We start from the raw sequence: 18,724 nt of genomic DNA on the forward strand, positions 1-18,724 counted from the left end.
CCTCTAACCCAGTTGTGTGTGCAGATCTCTGAGCTGCAGTCCCTGATACTGGCTGACATCATTCATTACATTTCCCTTTTTATTTCACAATCAGAAAATGATACTGTCTTTTCTTTCTGGAATGCCAAGGGGGTTGTCCTCTGGAGCTGCTGGTGCAGATGACCTCTCTTGAGTAGGATATTTCCTTGCTACCTGGCCTATGGTCCAGCCTCTGCCAGGTTTCCAGGTCTGCCCTGGAAACAGGAGTAAGCTCCTACTTTACTGTACTTTCTACTCTGCTCACCTACCCAAGGCTTCCAGAAGCACACGTGGCTGTACAAATTGCTGTTGATCTCTTTCCCTGAACAGGCTAACCTAGAACCTTATATTCACAACATTGTGATTTTGTCTCCCTTTGATTTTTTTCAGAGACTCACCTCTCAAGTTTGAATTTATCTTTAAGCTCACATAGCTTGGTAGGCAGCCCCTCAAATTACTGATGTGTGGCATTTTTTTTATATCTGGCTCAATCCAGTACCATTCAAGCTCTAGTTAAGAACAGAGTCTGTGCATTCTACTTCTAGATTATCTGTCCTGAGGAAAAGCTGCTGTAAGATGGCCTTTTAGGTAATTTAGTAGTATTTATTATATAGTGTTAAATGTATAAAATATTGTGTCAAGGGAAACCTGGGTGGCTCAGTGGCTGAGTGTCTGCCTTTGGCTCAGGTTGTGATCCCAGGGTCCTGGGATCGAGTCCACATTGGGCTCCTCTCAGGGAGCCTGTTTCTCCCTCTGCCTATGTCTCTGCCTCTGTGTGTGTGTGTCTCATAAATAAATAAATATTTTTTTTAAAAAAAGATTGTGTTAAGTGTCATAAAGACAATGCAGCTAAATCATTCATTCAACAAATATGTGAGTACTTACTATGTGCCAGAGAAGTTTCTGAATTCCAAATGTCACCTAGTGTTTTGGGTGTTTTTTTTTGTTTTGTCCCCCTGCTATGAACTGAATTGTGTCCTCCCCTCCTGCAAATTCATATGTTAAAGCTTTACTAAAGTTTACACTGAATCCCCTGTGTGGGTGTATTTGGAATATAGAAGTAATTAAAGTTAAATGAGGTCATAAGGGTGGAGCCCTGATGCACTAGGGTTAGTTTCCTGACAAGAGAGGGCTCACTCCTCTCTTCCACATGAGGACACAATGAGGAGGCATCTTCGAACCAAGAAGAGAGCTCTTACTAGAAGCTGAACAGCTGGTACCTCAATCTTGAACTTCTCAGCCCCAGAACTGAGATAATAAATTTCTGTTGTTTATGCCATCCAAGGTATGGTGTTTTGTTTTGGCAGCCCAGGAATAATAAGACACCCCACCTGCCCAACACTCTTTCAAACCTCCTTTCATCAAGGACTCCTTTGCAGCTAATATGTTATATCAAAGGAGTTAGGTTAGCTGGTGCTCAGGACAAGGCTCAGGGACAGCTTTGGCCTTGGAAGTGATGCCACAGGTCTTAGGTTCAGAAATTCAATTTTTAAATATGTCAACTCAGTTTTAACAATACAGCTAAGGAGCTGTAAAAATAGGGAAACAGCCTTCTGTTCTAAGAAACTCAAAAGATGTTTACAAGCCAGAAATCCAGTAAGTTCATTGACAGAAGCATATGTGGTTTATCAATAATACCTGTTCCACCCAGGATAACCCAATATAGATTTTCTGGCACCCCAGAAACCAGAACATTAGGCAGAGGCTGCAGGGTGAGGAAAGGGAGTTCAGGCTTTACAGTAAGACTTAGGGCTTCTTCATATGCACAACATGTGGTCTGGAAATCCTCCACGGTTGTTCCATTGTAGGTAGAATATCTATAGGAATCAGACATGAGGTCTTTGTTCCTTTGATTTGATGTGGTAAACGCTGGTAATTTCTTTATGACCCAATTCTGTCACTACCACCTATTTTTAAATCAGCCACAGCAAGGCCCTCCTCTCCTAGGGCCAGGAAACACAGCCAGGGACTCGGTTCTCATCTAATCTGTTACATCCCCTCAGTACGTAGGAGACAACCTTATTGAAGGCCCAGACCATGTTGTGTGTTTTCCTGTTAAGTATCCAACATGAGAAAGGTGCTTATGATAAACGTGTTCATCAGTTGATGTGAAAAATTCCTTGTCTGGTAAAGGGGATTTGGAAAACAGTCAAGGTTCAGTGTACCCTTGTAGGAAACTTCTTGTTCATGCATTTTCTTTTAGGTTCTTATAAGTTCTGGTTTGTTAAGGAATGGTTTAATAACAAACCAAGTTATGGAATCCTGAATAAAAATTTAAATAAACTCTTGGTGCATAAATTACTTTATAAATTGAATCCCAGATTAGCAATATAGAAGGTAGATAAGTTAACAAACCAAAATATTGCATCATTTAGGTTTTTAAGTTTTTTCTTTTAAAATAACCAGGAATGATTTCCTGGGTTTTCCTCTGGAAAAATTGTCATGAATCATTCAAGATTTAATTGCAGCAGGATAAATTGAGCTTTTGTACTGTTTAGGTATGACACATTTCTGTAAAGCTAAATAAACTAGCTGACTGCTGAGTCTTTTACATTAACTGAGTTTAATTTTCACATTACCAGTTGTTTTTATGGCTTATATAATCACCAATTTTCCAAAAATCATTTAAATGAGAAACAAAGGTCTCCAATATCTATGAAATAAGTAAAGTATCAGAATTAGAACACTTAACTTCTTCAAGAAAAAGGCTGATGGCTTCATCATTATTGTCTACTCTTATCAGATGAATTGAGAAAAGGAATGCACCTGTAATTTCTGTTTCGGTTTTGCTAGCAAATATTGTACTACTTATTCACTGGTCTTAAACCTTTAACTCACATCCCACATCTTAATAATCCAGAGTCAAAGGCTTTTCACCTTGACACTGGATAGGAGACCTTCCTGGAGGCTGTTGACGAAGATGAGCCAACACTACTAACTGCTCTAACCCTGACTGAGCAGGCCTAGTGGTCACACCCATTCCACCTGCACAATTCATACTGATTTGCAGCAATGATAACACAAGATTTGGAAAAAATATCATGAAAAAATGAAGAAGAAATACACTAAAACCTATCATCTTCCTCCGGCAGAAAACCAGGGAATTTGTTTCTTTAATTGAGAAAGAACCCACACCAATTCAGTTCCTCTCTGCAGCCCTTGCTTATTACATTTAATTTTAGATAAAAATGGAAATAGGGCTACATAGAAATTAAACATCAACATCTAGAGAATCACAAATGAAGACAAGACAGTGAGAAATATGCATGTTTCTGTCCTTGTTCTTCCAGAATTCTAACAACTTGTTTTTCTTTTAAGTTCATGAGCTGTAATACTTGAGATTCTCATCTGTAGGTTTTAAGATTTTATCTGCTGTATTTATCACCCAGAGGCAAGATCAAAGAAAATCTGCCTTGGATTCTTTCAAATACTAAGCATTTTGAAGAGTTCATCTTTAGTGATATCAAGTAAAATGTAGCGATACTCTAGGCAAGTATAACTCTTGCTTTGAGAAATTTGGCAGGATCCACCAGGCAACCACGACTTTGCATCAGTATAATATGGTATCAATGCTTCAGATGGAAGCATTTGTTTTGGAATGGGTTGTCTGTGCAGAAAGAATAGAACAGGTCGGTACAGAATTTCTAGACTTCTTGAATCATAGAAGGCCATAGTAACGACACTACCATTTTTTTCGATTGCAGCAATGGCTAATTCTGATGCCAACCGTACTCCAATATTAACTTTCATCATAACGGTGTCAGCTCCCTCCTCTACCAGCTGGACACCATAATCTCTTTAAAGTGGCTGGATGGTCATACATCTCCCATTGACAAGCTGAGTTAATTCAATTGGTTGAGTAGGATCCACTTGGCCAAATTGATAAGATACTGCAATCTATTGAGGCTCAAAGGCTGATAATGGCATCTGAAGCTATGATGACCTTCATTAAACTCATATTTTCGGATTTGAATGTAAAATGGAGTCTGCCCCCCCCCCCCCCCCCGCCCAAAGGCCAGTCTGGGCTGGGTTCCTCTCTGTTGTTCTCCTTTATGGCCTTGGCTATGTTTTCTACCTCTTCTCCAATCTCCTGCCATCTTTCCGGTTTCCTGGAGCCTGGATTGGGCTTTAGGGTGGTGAAGCTCACATGGGGCAGGGTCCGGAGCAGGCCCAGTGCCCTGGCCCCACCCCCTGCCCTGCATAGGGCCGGCCATTACCTGCACGGTCCAGGCCCTCCAAGAGCCTGTTCATGCATTTTATATCGACTCTTGATCCTTGCTTTTACTGTGTATATAATGACAATACCTCCAAACACTAGGGAGTCCACCTAGTTTAAAACATGATTCCCTGTACCCAACGTATAGGTGTGATTGATCTAAATAGGCAAAATACAGAAGAATTTTAGAACTTAATATAACATTACACAGAGCAAGTGATAGATTAATGACAATATTCAGGTTCCTGGGTAAGGAAAAAAGGAAGGTTTGGTTGGAAGAGGATGGAGAGTGGTAATTTGTCTTGACGCCATCGTGCCCGGACGTGGACATTCTTTCAATGCAGTCTGGATATTCCAAGGCTTGTGGCAGTCTCGAGGTGCAGACAGCAGGCAGTATCAGGTGTTCACAACAACACAAATGTTATCATCTAACTCCTTCTGCTCTGATTAGACACTAGCCAAGCTTTTATATGATTTTTGTCTTCCTAAATTTGAGGGCAATTACAACACATACACAGACACACACATGTACTGGGCCACCTAACAGTTTGTTTCTTGGCATAAGTTCATTCATAAAGCAGGCACTCTATCTTCAAAGTTATCCTTGTCCTTCAAGTCCCCATTAAAATCCCTTGGACAGCCTGCCAGACATACCCAGAAATCAGGTCACTTCTCCACACCTGCCCTGTGACCACTCAGGTGTGACTTGACCCTTTCGGCCACCAAGAGCCTTCTAACAGGTGTCCTTGTTTCTAGCATATCTCCTTCAGATCTCTTCTCAACACAGCAGCCAGAGTTATTCTTTTAGAAGCTAGGTTAGTTCCTGTCACTCTTCTACACAGAAACTTCAGAGACTTCCTGTCTCACCCAGTTCAAAGTCCTTACAAAGACTGTAAGACCTCACATTTTTTGACCTCCTCCCATGACTCATTTCCCCTTAAATGTTCTGCTCCAGCCACACTACTGCAAACATGCTTTTGCCTTCAGCTCTGCCTGATTCTTCTACTTAGAAACTCTTGAAAATAACACTGTGGCCCCTCTGTGTTCAAATGTTACCTTCAGTAAGGCTAACCCAATAATCCTGTTTAATACTATGATGAGACTCCCACCTATTCCCAGCACTCTGATCACATTCTAACATCAATTTTAGTTTACTTGTATCTTTGTTTGTTATTGTCTGCCTCCTTCCATAGAACTTAAGTGGCAGGTATCTTTGGTTTGTTCACTGATAAATCTCAAACACCCAAAACAATGCCTGACACACAGGAGTGGTCAAGAAATGTCTAGAATGAATAAATGGATGAGCATGTTTTATTTGGGTTATCAGGACCTCATCCCTCCAGAGTCTACATGAACTGGCAAGAGGAAGAGACAGAGGCAGAAAAGCATATAACATCAAGTTTCTGAACCAAAAGCTAATGATAAACACCTACAATCAGTGTTTTCCATCAGATATTGGCTCTTTGTGGGATTCTAGCCTGAGTAGGCAGCCAACTTGCCACATCTATCATGTTAAAATAGAAAGAACAACCTTAAAAGTGCTCGTTTCTAAGGCATCAGAGATTCAGCCTCACTAAGACTGAGATGGGGCCCAGGAATCAAGTTTTTGAAGCTCACCAGGTGATTCACATGTACGGCCATATTTGGATACCCAAGTTAGAGCATGCCCACTGAATTGTCCTGAGGCCTGAAGAGAACATTAGGACAATGTTAGTGAAGAGAGAGGAACATAAATGGCTAATTGTGCTTTTAGAATAAACGAGGAGGTATGTATGTGTGTGCTTTCTCTATTATGGCCATGGGCATTTTGTCAGTAAGTGCTAGTAAACCTAGGGAAGCTTCAAAGGAATGATAAAGGAGGACAGGCATGATGAAATTTTCAGAGGAACAAGGAAATCTCACAGAAAGGGTCAATTTCACCATGGAAATGATTTTCAAGCCACTCCGGAATAGCACAAACCATTCCTATCGGGGATCATATTGCCCAGGCACAGAACTGAGTTAACCTAGTCCATAACCAGAATGGAATTAGACTTCATTTTGGACCTCATTTCTCAATGTGCAGAAATTTGGTTAAGAAAAAAGGAGTGGGCAGCCCCGGTGGCGCAGTGGTTTAGCGCCGCCTGCAGCCCAGGGCATGATCCTGGAGACCCTGGAGAATGGAGTCCCACGTCAGGCTCTCTGTATGATGCCTGCTTCTCCCTCTGCCTGGGTCTCTGCCTCTCTCTGTCTCTATGAATAAATAAAAGATCTTTAAAAAAAAAAAAAAAGGAGTAAAAAGGATACACAGTAGGAATGAAATGAACGAACATAACTGGTTGGACAGGGCAGGTTTTTCCTAGAGGTGGAGAGTTCAGAGAAGTTGGAAGTAGAAATGCAATTTGGATTCTGAAAAACAAGCTTAAATCTTTGGATTTTATTGTGAAGGTAACTGCAATCTGTTGTGGGTTGTTTGATTCTTCCATTTGTCATATATGAAGGGAAGAAAGGTTGGAAACAGCATTACCTATCAGGAGGTACGTTGTGCTATCCAGGTGTGAGTGAGCAGGAACCAAACAGGTGGGTGAGGTAGTGGTAATGGGAAATTCATCTCCCAGAAGATAAGATGAAATTAGAGAGGGAGACAAACCATAAGAGACTCTTAACTCTAGGAAACAAACTGAGGGTTGCTGGAGGGGAGGAGGTGGGTGAGGCTGGGGTCACTGGGTGATGGGCATGAAAGAGGGCACGTGATGTACAAGATATGAGCACTGAGTGATATAAGACTTATAAGACTTATAAGACTGATGAGTCACTGACCTCCGCCTTTGAAACGGAAGGGAGAAAGAGAGAGAAAGAAAGAAAAAAAGAAGAAGAAAGAAAGAAAAGAAAAGAAAGAAAGAAAGAAAGAAAGAAAGAAAGAAAGAAAGAAAGAAAGAAAGAAAGAAAGAAAGAAGAGAAAGAAAGAAAGAAAGAAAGAAAGAAAGAAAGAAAGAAAGAAAGAAAGAAAGAAGAAAGAAAGAAAGAAAGAAAGAAAGAAAGAAAGAAAGAAAGAAAGAAAGAAAGAAGAAAGAAAGAAAGAAAGAAAGAAAGAAGAAGAAAGAAAGAAAGAAAAGAAAGAAAGATCGTTCATCTCCCATTATTCCCTAATGACACTTGCTTGGGCCAGAAAGTGGAGTCTCAAAACTCTGCGCGGACATTGCCGCCTCTCACCTCTGCCCTGTGTTTGGATTATTTTTTCCACCTTCAGATTATACCTTTTCCAACATTTCTGCATCCTTCTCCCTGTATCCTAAACCTTTTTTCTCGGGGGGTAGTACTTCTGAATCATCCGTGTAGCTTAAATACACAGAGCCCAAGCCCTACCTCAGCTAGGCCAGAAAAATGCATTCCCGGCAGGGGGCGCTGCGCCTACACCGCAAGCTGAATAGAGCAAGTCAGAGCAGCTTAGCAGAGAGCTGGTGAACCGTGGCCACTTGCTGTGATTCCAGAATTCCACTCCTTAAAAGTGTTGACCTCCAAAATTCCTCTTGTTCGACAGCGGTGTGGGACTTAATTTCTCAATGTGCAGAAATTCAATTAAGAAAAAACACTGAAAAAGTAAGGCAGTCACCCAATACAGGGCTCAAACCCACAGCCCCTGGATTAAGGGCTCTATACCTCTATTGACTGAGCTAGTCAGGGAACCTAAAGAGCTCCTTCCCCAATTTATTATGAGGACATATAAATTCTTCTTGGGCCTGCTAGGAATGCAGGATTCCAGATTTTGCTTGATTATTTTTGTTTTATAAAGATGGCATGAAAGCCAAGATGTATAAGCATTATTCTAAATGACTGTGCACATCCCACCCACTTTCACTACATCTCGGCCCACCTCCATTCTCACCATCTGCTGCAATAGACCCCAGAAGGTTTCTGGGATCCAAAGGTCGGCATCTCTGGGCGCTGTAACACTTACCCCAACTCTGGCATTCCCAGAGCCACGGACTGGTTGCCTATGCTCTTCCAGGCATGGAGGTGAGGAGTCCAGGCCCTCCTGGGCCCTCTCTGTGGCCCCCCTGTCACCTGCCAGCCTCCACGGTGCTCTGTGGATGCGGCCCTGAAGAAAATCTATGCGGTTTTTTTTCCCCTCCCTTTCAGGCCCCCATGCTTGCTCATTTTTTGTACTTCTTCACCATCAAGGCTGACACACACCTCAAGAGAGGAGGCGCAAATTCATTTTAATATAAATTATTTGACAACCACTAGAATATGGGATCCAGTGATTTTTTTTAATGTCTCATTTATCACCGACTACAGAAGTTCATCGAATATAACAGATGCTAAACAAATTGCTGTGTACCAAATATCTGAGTGTACCAACAGTATCTCCAGGAGGCGAGAGAAAGTGCCCCTTCCCAATAAGGAACCAGAACCCGGACCTCCTGAAAGATGGGGGAATAGGCAACGCTATGCTAACGAGGAAAGCCAAGATATCTTGTACAAAGTTTGCCAAAACCCCAACTCTGTAGTTCGGTGTTTTATTTTTCCATAAAAAAGCGATGCATGAATGGTGGATGATACTGAATTGAGATGTGCATCGTCTTCCTATACTTTCCTATGATCACACCCCTGGGTTGGAACTCTAGAGGAACCAGAAACATCAGCCTTTGCAAGAATCCCTTTAGAGTTGGCGGAACACGGAATAAAAGGCAAAACTGAAAAGTGCTTGTCTCTTTCAAGTCAGAGTTCCCGTGTTACTCGGATTGAGGGAATATGCAGCCTACACACTTCTACCAGAAGTGATAGCAGTTTACTGAATGGCCTGTGTATCCATTTGCGTTGTGTGAGAATTTGAAGGCCGAGTTAGAAAAAGTGGAATCAGGGGAAGTCACAAAAACTGGGCTCGTCCGGGATTTGAACCCGGGACCTCTCGCACCCTAAGCGAGAATCATACCCCTAGACCAACGAGCCACATATGCTGAGGCTCTCTCTGAGTATATTGAATATTTAGTAAAAACAATTTTTTTTTGGTATTCCATTCATATTTGGGTGTGTGTAACTATAACCGACCTTTATTTGGACTCTCCCTCCTTTCTTATTTTCAAAACCGGGTAGACGTGGCTCTCAGCACTTCCCCAGTCCTCGCAAGGAGCGCATCAAGCCTTAGTGCTTCGCAGAGGGCGCTGACCCATCCCGTGTAAGCAACAGCCAGGGCGGCTGCTCCGACAGTGCAGCAGCCTGAGCTCCTCCTCACCTGCACCGGTCGAGGCCCGAGCAGCCCCTCCCTCCCTCTGCAGGGGGACCAGGCCCACCGCCGCTCGCACGTCCCCGACCCTCGGGACACTCGGCCTGGTCCCGAGGTCCCCCACGCCCATAGCGGACGCGTGGGAGCTCCTACCGCTGTGAGGTCGTGGTTGGATACAGGAAATCAGCGGCCCTAGGAACACTGGGAGACCCAGGGAGCCGGAGCCGGCGTCGGTGGAGAAGTTGGCTGACACAGAGCGTAAGGACCAGAACCGGCCAAAGCAAAGGGGCTGCGGCCGTCGCCACCCGGCCGCACGGGGCAGTAGGGGCCGCAAGGCGAGGACACCGTGCGGGAGAGCCCATAGGTCAGAGTGGTGAGAACCTGCTCGTCTCTCAGACGGATTCCTCCCCTGTCCCGCGCGATGATGGACCCAAACCGCAATCCGACACCGTTTTCCTTCTAAATGAATTTAACAATCCCTACGGTGTCCGGCTGGCTTTCTGCTTCTCGGAGCAAACTTTCTGAGCACGAGGGCTTGCCAAGAGGGGTTCCCAGGGCTCTCCTACGATGGAGTGGACTCGCGGCAAAACGTTTCTTATGGGGACGCAGTCTTAACTTAGAACGCGGGCCTCCTTTTCCACCGGAGGGTCACCAGGAGGATTTAACTCAAGGCAAGGGCAAAAAAAAAAAAAAAAAACGTCGGGCTGGCCCGTACGGGGATCGAACCCGCGACCTTGGCGTTATTAGCACCACGCTCTAACCAACTGAGCTAACCGGCCAACTACGCAACAAGGGCGTTCAAAGTCATAACAAGAAGGTATTGTTGCAGCTTTTTACGCTGCAAACAGCATGGTGCATCCGCGCTGCTGATTTTGCCCGCACCGAGCTAGGCTTCGTCCCTTTCCCAATACTTGTCCTATGTTTTTCGTGCCCTGACGCAGCAACGAGGTGCTAGCAATACCCCCCGCCCCACTCCCTCTCTGTATTTTGAGGCCAAGATTATCTCTGCCTCTGAAGACCAGCCGGATACTACAAATTGCCTTTCATTAATGGGTCCTGGGCTAATTTCCAGGCTGATCTGCTTCCGCCATCTCTCCTTCCGGTGTTTTTTTTTCTACGTTTCCAGGGCTACTGGTTTCAGGTAAAGATGAACCCAAATACCTTAGAGTTATCCTGTTTTCCTCCCTACATACACAATTCTAAAAGCAGTGGCTACAAGGACACTGTGGAAATCGATGAAGAGGATATCAAGTCTAGTGATTCCACGTTTTAAAAACATGGTTTCTGATTGTGTTGGCAAAACATCTTGGAGATGCCGGGGATCGAACCCGGGGCCTCATACATGCGAAGCATGCGCTCTACCACTGAGCTACATCCCCAGCCCTGCAAACCCTGTCTTTCTAACTCTTCCCAATTCTTTGACTCCTATTTTCCTCCCCAGGAACCAGAAGATATTTTGAATACTGAGATTAAATTTTCCTTTATCTGCTCAGCAAAATCATAACATAGTTAAAAGAGCAACATCCATATTCCAAGTAGAGGAGTCTTCCAGCTATGGGACGTTTGTCAGACACTTAACCTAGAGACTAAGGGATGGAACCAAATACCTAAAAATCTGATGAGAAAAAGGACAGAGAGACTCTAAAAGCTTCTTTCTCATATGTTATCTAACTCGAATTTAAATAAAAATTTGAAAATAAAAAGCTCCTTTCTTTCCTTTTTTTTTTTCTCTTTTATTTTAAAGACACGTGAGAGGTACTGCAGTGATCTATAGGCTAATAAGATCCCTGGCAACTTGAAGCTGAATTGAGAGAGAAGTGGAAGAGTGTCTCAGAACAGGGGATATTTATTTACTTGAAGATAAATTGGCTGAAGAAATAACGACCTAAGGCAAGTCTTCCACCTGGATAAAACGGATCCAAATACTATAAGGGGCTCTCACCCATACAGAGCAGAAGGTCTTCTAGAGTCATAGTTGGCCTTGGGACTCAAGACATCCAGTGCTAAAACTGGGAAGTTAGTCACCCCACTGCACTTGGGTCCAGTCCCAGAATCCAGAATTTCCAGGCCAAAGCCCTAACCGGGCTTCTAGAAGGATGGATCTCCTCTATGAGTCTCTGGAGCACAAGGCTGGGAAGAGGAGGGAGGAGTGGGTCAATAGCAGGCCTCCTGTTTTCTTCTGGACCCTTCTTCCCAGCCCTGGAAATGTTAGGGTGCCCTAGTGCTTGCAGGGCATGTGTTCAGGGATCAATAGAATCTCATGCCCAAATTGTGCTGGTACTCAAGGACACCGACTGAGAAGATGATTAAGTAAACAGAGATGACTAAGTAAACCTGAGATTGGTTTGTTTGTTTATAGATACATAAGTTTGGATTTTATTATGGAAATTTCCATAGTATATTGTTCACAAACTTAGAAACACTATAATAGACGCCAAATTATAAAGAACAAAAGAGAGAGAATAAACCCCAAATTTAAGACAGTGTTTACCTGGGAGGGTGAAGAGATAGGACCCCAGAGGGACAAATGAAAATTGGTAATTGTCTAAGCTGAGAAATGCACATGTAGATGTACACAGTATTCTAATTAGTTTTCTTAAAACCCATATACAATGTAGGATGTGGACAACCAAGGACAGTGGGTATATGGGAACTTTATATTTTTGCAACTTTTTGGTAAATATAAAACTACTCAAAAGTTAAGAGTTTATTTAAATTAAAAATTAATAAATGAAGACAGCTGACACCCAGCACAAAATCAAACCACTCCCTCTGTTTCTCGATCCATATTCAGGTGTCCAAAGTGCCACCTAAAACCTTAAAAGCACCAGCAATGAATCAGCTTCATTTTGAAAGTGCTCTGTTTGAGGCCAAACGTAGAATATTTGAGATATTTCTCTGGGAAACTGAGGAACTGAAGGCCAGCATTCCATAGTTCTTGACTGCACTGAATTTTATATAGTATAGTATATATCTCTATATAGTATTGACCTATACAGATAGTGTGTGTGTGTGATATATAGTGTGTGTGTATATACACACATATAGTGTATATACACATATAGTGTATATATATACATGCATACATATATATACATAAACATATACTGTGTGTATATATATATATACACATATATGTATCTCTATACTTTATAGGGAGAAAGAATTTGGGGCAACATTATAATTAATATAATATGGTTAGACCTTGGTATTAAAGAAGACCCTCCTTGTGACTTTCTATGCTAATTAGTATATTTCTAAGCATTTTCTAAACGAGCAATGCTGAACCAGAATCACAGGTGAAACTTCTAAAATAATTTCCTCCTTCAAGTTTAGGGATAGATTGACTACAGTTGATGTGTCAGAAGCATTTCATGTGAGCCAGTTGAGGCGTATGAGAACTCTATGTGAGCCCGGATAGCTCAGTCGGTAGAGCATCAGACTTTTAATCTGAGGGTCCAGGGTTCAAGTCCCTGTTCGGGCGGTTTGTGCTTTTCTCCCCTGCTCCTGCATTTTTAACCCAGCAAGTATATAACCGGAAAGAAGATAATATCAAATCAAAGGCTGATTTCACTAAATAATGAGGGGATCCTGAACACAATACAGATATCATAACCTAGGATTTGTCCAGAATGTAGAATGGCCTTTTAGTAAGGTGGCTGGAAGCTGCAGCATGCTAAACATTTCATCCAGAGCACAAGTAAAAGTTTCATTAACAACGGTCACAAGTTATCAAAAGTCAAAACAGAACTGCTTCCTCTGCCCTACACTGGAGTGCTCCTTTCCAATCCTCTACTTTGCTCAGCTCTGGGGATGCCCACATCAGCCCTTAGAATTCAGGTCCCAGTTGCAGCAGCTTCCAAACTTTTTGGCCATTTCCAGTTTGAACTTGAGTTTACATCTGGACCCAGACACACAAATGTAGCAGGAACAAAATTGACTAACCACTGACCCTCACATATGCACTGCATTCTGATATTTCAGATTCCCTCCTATTTACAATGCTGGGAACTAGCCACCAGTAAATTGATTCCACATCCCCCTCAGTGGGAAACATTGGGCTTAGAGTAATCACAAAGATGGAATTACAGGGTGATGCATCCTGTGCCAAGTAACCTGCCTGCTCTGCCCCTTCCCAGAAATCCCAGGCCCCAAAAACCTCAAGTGACCTGAGCGCATTGGCAGCAACATCATCTCTGCCCTGCTTGGAGTCTCTGAAGAAACAGAACCTGGCAGCCCTTGCTTGAGATTTCATTTGGTCATTGCCCAAAGCAGAATTTTCATCCTAGAGGATCCAGAAGATAATAGAGAAAGTGGATTTTACATTGCTATGAAAAATCATCAAAGTTGCTACAAGCAATTCATATATTAGATCATTATAACATGGCACTGGATTAAGGTAATGGATATGTTGTATTTCCATTCTCCATTACTGTCCCGATCCCTAAACCTGTCTCCATTAATCTTCAAACCTACAAGTCAACTAGTTCTAATCATTTGTTTTACCAGAAAAAGCCAAATGTGGCAGGCACCTTCCACTCAAGAAACTCAGCTACTTTGAGGTTGGTGTCCAGAGGAAAAAGCTACTAGAAGTTTCCATGGGTCATTTACCCTTCTATTGGGCAGATGAGTTGAGGAAAACATCCAGATTTGAATTTTCCAAGCCATGCTTCTAGAAGAAGAAGGAAGAAAGAAGAAGAAAAAGAAGAAAAAAAAAGAAGAAGAAGAAGAAGAAGAAGAAGAAGAAAAGAAAGAAAGAAAGAAAGAAAGAAAGAAAGAAAGAAAGAAAGAAAGAAAGAAAGAAAGAAAGAAGAAAGAAAGAAAGAAAGAAAGGGAAGGAAGGAAGGAAGGAAGGAAGGAAAGAAAGAAAGAAAGAAAGAAAGAAAGAAAGAAAGAAAGAAAGAAAGAAAAGAGAAAAAGAAAAGCTCAATGAGTGAAAGTAACTCTTTGTTGGGACATAATCCTTCATGAATCTCTCACATTTCTACATGTATTGCTAGCAAGGCACTGACTGCTCTTTGTTCTGGATTTTCTTTTCAAAGATGCTTATACAGCAAACACTGTAGAAGTGAAGACAGAAATGTCTCTCCAGAGCAATGGGTAGGCATGCTTACTGCTCATTATAAAAGAATAGAGATCCATGGTTTAGGGTTTCTTTCTTAGAATCCACTGCATGTACAGATGTCATTCATGGTTTTGCCCTCTGAGAACTAGAGGCAGGGAACCAGGGAAAAAAATGCTCATAATCTGGCTATTGCTATTACTAGAGTAATGGACTTTCCATTGTCTCTAACCCAGGAGTCTTGTGAATTATACCAGTATCCACGGAACCCTGTGTAGCAAGTTTAGCTTTCACGCTGGGTAAAATTTTAGACCTTGCCCATTTCTTGGCACTCATCAACCCGACGCTCTCCTCTTCCTTCTGTGTATTCCTTATCTTGGTTAGTTATACAACCACCCACATAAATCCAAAGCTAGAAACTAAGTCCTGTCTCAGACTCCTTCCCTTTCTTCATCCCTATTCCTCCTCCTCTGGATCCAACCCATTACCAAGTCTACCCGTTAAGTACTTAAGAGGAAGGGGTGCAGGGAATTCTGTGAAGACTTCATTTCCTTTTCTGCTCCCATCCTATCACGCAAATTCAGGCTCTTGCCATCTTTCTGAGGATTATGACAATCATTTTATTACTATCTTTTTTAGTATAGTGGACAGCTGTTTTTGCCACATCCTCTTGAAAGTCTTCATTTCTAGGCCTGAATAAAGCAGTATATTTCATAGTCAGGAAATCTCCACTTCCAATAACCTCCCTCTAATTCCACCATACAAAGGCCAACTGGCAGAGGTTTTTGTGAAATGCAAGTTTGCAAAGGCTTTTCCCCAGGGTTAAAACTTTTAAGTCAAACAGGATAAAATCTGAAATCCTTTGCAAGAGAAAGACTCTTCCTGAACTGCTTTGCCTCTACGGTATTTCTATCCATGACATCCTTCTTTTCTCTTGTGTTTTATCTAACCGTATGTTAACCTATGGCTCCCAGGGCAGCACAACCAAAAGTGGTGCTTAGAGCTAAATCCTTTATGCAAAGTCTCCTTTGCAAGTCTTTCTTTGTAAGGACGTATGGTTTAGAAACTGTGGAGCCAAATCTTGGAGCTTTCCACTTTTGTTTTTTTTCTTCTCTTTCCTCAGGATGTGGACAGCATTCTTTAGCATGCATATCTAAATGAAGTCATACATATAAGTAAATTTAGATATGTTATATATTTAGTACATATTATATTACACATTTAGTTACATATATATGTAACTAAAATTAATATAGTTAACAATACTGCGTTACATATTTGAAAGTTGCTAAGAGAGTAAATCTGGAACCTTCTCATCACACACACAATTTTTTTTGCCACTATGTAAAATGACAGATGCTTACCAGACATTGTGGTGATCATTTCACAATGTACAAAAATACCAGACTGTTATGTCATATAATTGGAACTAGTACATTATATGTCAACTGTACCTCAGAAAAATAAATAAATAAAAAAAATGACCGAATTAATGGGCTGAATTCTGACTTATTTTTGTGCTCCCTCAGAACCTCATGTGATTCATGTCATCATGGTCACCTAAAAGAAATGTGACCAGGTGCAAGAAAAGTAATACTTAAATTACTAATATCTACATCTCCAGGGGGAGATGGCTCCTCTGTGCCAGGTGCTGTAGGAGGTACCTCTGCAAGGTTTCTTAACCTGGGGCCTGGTGGGTCAACCTGGAAGGAATAAATATTGACATCTTTAACATCTCTGACGTTGAACTAAAATCTGGCATGCCCTTCACATATGAATGTAGAGAGCAAAGGACAGTAAGAAGTCCCTGTGGTTTCATCGCCAAGAACAATCACAGGTTACAGCCTGCAGCCGACCGATAAATCCCCGAGACAGGAAGAGTGATGCTCCTCAAGGAACTCAGAGCTGCCTTACTGCTGATGTTTTACCAAAACCCTAAAGCTATTTTCCCTTAACAGCAGCCAGACCATCAAGGTCTTATGGAGCCCGCTTCCAGCTGACAGAGTCCCTAGAAACGGAGGTTTCCTCCACCTTCCCTCCTGCACAAACTAAAAAGTGTGTCACCATCATCCTCTCCTCAGGATCACCCCTTCTCCTGCCCGCGGGTCCTGCCCCAGCTACCATGGAAACACCTGCTGCACCGGTCCCGGGCCCCTGTCACCGGAACCCACATCCGATGACTGCAGCATCGCAGACCTGAGCGAGGAGATACCTTGTAAATGGCTCATACTTACTCTTCCGACGTGACAGTGGCCGTAAGACGGGGCTTGATGTAGAACATTCAATACGTCAACTCAGTGTTATTTTACATGCTTGGTAACTGTTTTTGTCGTATAATTGCCCTTTCTCTATTTGTTACTGCTTTCTTAGAATATAATTTTGAGGAGGGCTCTACGGGCAGTATCGCGAGGCCAGAGGGCACTGAAGCCCCTAAGGGGTGCCCAGGCCCCAAGTGGCTTCCGGCTCTGACAATCCCCTTCGGGGAGGGTCCTGGGGGTTAGCGCCCTGAACCCCAGGCCTCCGCACGGTTGTGAGGGGTCCAAGGAATCCGGGAAGGAGCTTCACAGGGCCGGCCTCCCTCAGCCGGCTGGAGCCGGGCCGCGACGCCCGAAGCAGAGGCCTCCCGAAGCCCTAGAGAGGCTGGAAGTGCTTGGTGCGGCCCTAAGGGCTCTGGGCGCGCATGCGGGGGGCGCTCGTACTTCAGGGTCGTGCCCCACGTGGGGTGGGGAGCGCTGGAGCGGGTTGAGGGCATTTGGCGCCGTTTTTACGAAGATCGCTGTGTCCACTGTTGAGAAGAGGGCTTTTAGGGCCGGCAGTGAGGCTCCAACCTGATAGCCGGAGGCCAGCCTGGCAGCGCACCGGACAGGCCCCAGATGGTGGGGCCGCCACAGGAAAGCTGTGAGTGGGTTAAGGAGAAAAACTGGGTACCCTGCTCCCTGCCCCAACTAATACACATCATGCCTCCTAGTTAACAACCATCAATAAAGGAAACCTGACCCGGGGGTGGCAGCGCTTTCTCTTCTCTCTCTAGGTGCCTGCTCTCATGTCTGGAGATTGTACTTTTTGCTTTAATAAACTGCCCCACTTGTGTCACTTTGCTGTGCTGTGTGTCTGTCCTGGGGTTCCTTCTCGTGACCAAGAACCTGTGGTGATGCCTTCAGGTCTGGCTGAGCCAAGGCTCCAGGACCCCGGGGTACCCCCAGTTCACCAGGCAATAAAACTAAGAGGTACGGAAGTGGATACAGGAAAGTAAGTTTCCCTCTCTCTTTCCAGCTCTTCCAGGACCAGGGCCTCCGTTTTGAGAGTCACAAATTTTATTATGGAAAACTCTGGATCACTCAAGCTGTTTGGTGTCAGACACCCAAATTCTCAAAATATTCATAAACCAGGATGTCAATTTATTAATTTACAGATAGGAATGTAAGTACCAAGTGGGTCAGAAAAGGGGGCAAAGAGGTTTAAAGTATAATAATCACTATTTCCTAATTTAGATTTAGAAATATTTGTCTAAAATATTTAGAAATATTTGTCTAAAAAACTACCATCTTTGTATAGAAAAAAATAGGTCTTTCTAGTTTTATGTTGCTAGAGAAACACTGAAATCCTGAATTCCATATGACCACTTCCCCATTGAATTTAGAGTCCTTTTATTCTTTTATTACTACCCTTCTTAATATATGTGTATGTATGTATGTATGTATATTTATTTATTTATTTTACTTATGAGAGACACAGAGAGGCAGAAGCAGGGTCCCTGCAGGGAGCCCGATAGGGAATTCAATCCCAGGACCCCAGAATCAGGTCCTGAGCCAAAGGCAAATGCTCAACCGCTGAGCCACCCAGGTACCCCTAATTACTATCTTTCTTTAGTGGAAATTACAACCGTTTAACATGCAGAATATTATTTCTTGCACTTGATTGTTTCCTGATGGTGTCTTGGGAAATGCCTTAATTTACACAGGAACTGGACAGATCACATTTGAAATTTAAACTACTGATCTTAAAAAAAAAATATATATATATATATATATATATATATATATATATATATATATATACACCACTGATCTTTTCAACAATGGAAAGCTTCCAGGCCCTGCAGTTGTAGACCTGGCTCTTAATTTGGATTTTTCTACTCACTGTATTATCTCAAGGGAAATTATTTCATTTCTATTTGCATCAGTTTCACTAAATGTAAAGCAAAAGGGGGATACTAATATTC

The 18,724-nt window shown here is 42.7% G+C and overlaps 1 long non-coding RNA gene, 4 other non-coding genes and 1 pseudogene across 5 annotated transcripts; 2 read left to right on the plus strand and 4 right to left on the minus strand.

Moving 5' to 3' along the window:
* Positions 1-3,337: 3,337 nt before the first annotated feature.
* On the minus strand, positions 3,338-8,149 carry LOC140626082 (large ribosomal subunit protein uL15m pseudogene; annotated as a pseudogene).
* A 945-nt stretch (positions 8,150-9,094) lies between these two features.
* Positions 9,095-9,166, minus strand: TRNAP-AGG (transfer RNA proline (anticodon AGG)). Its single transcript has one exon. It is a non-coding gene; the product is annotated as a tRNA-Pro (tRNA).
* Positions 9,167-9,243: 77 nt separating this feature from the next.
* Positions 9,244-11,773, plus strand: LOC140626207 (uncharacterized). The gene is made up of 2 exons (XR_012025409.1): positions 9,244-10,581; positions 11,185-11,773. It is a non-coding gene; the product is annotated as an uncharacterized lncRNA (long non-coding RNA).
* On the minus strand, positions 10,146-10,219 carry TRNAI-AAU (transfer RNA isoleucine (anticodon AAU)). The gene has a single exon. It is a non-coding gene; the product is annotated as a tRNA-Ile (tRNA).
* Positions 10,748-10,819, minus strand: TRNAA-CGC (transfer RNA alanine (anticodon CGC)). Its single transcript has one exon. It is a non-coding gene; the product is annotated as a tRNA-Ala (tRNA).
* Positions 11,774-12,851: 1,078 nt separating the features above from the next.
* Positions 12,852-12,924, plus strand: TRNAK-UUU (transfer RNA lysine (anticodon UUU)). The gene has a single exon. It is a non-coding gene; the product is annotated as a tRNA-Lys (tRNA).
* Positions 12,925-18,724: the final 5,800 nt, after the last annotated feature.

This window comes from Canis lupus, chromosome 37 (assembly GCF_048164855.1).
Source record: "Canis lupus baileyi chromosome 37, mCanLup2.hap1, whole genome shotgun sequence".
NCBI lineage: Eukaryota > Metazoa > Chordata > Mammalia > Carnivora > Canidae > Canis > Canis lupus.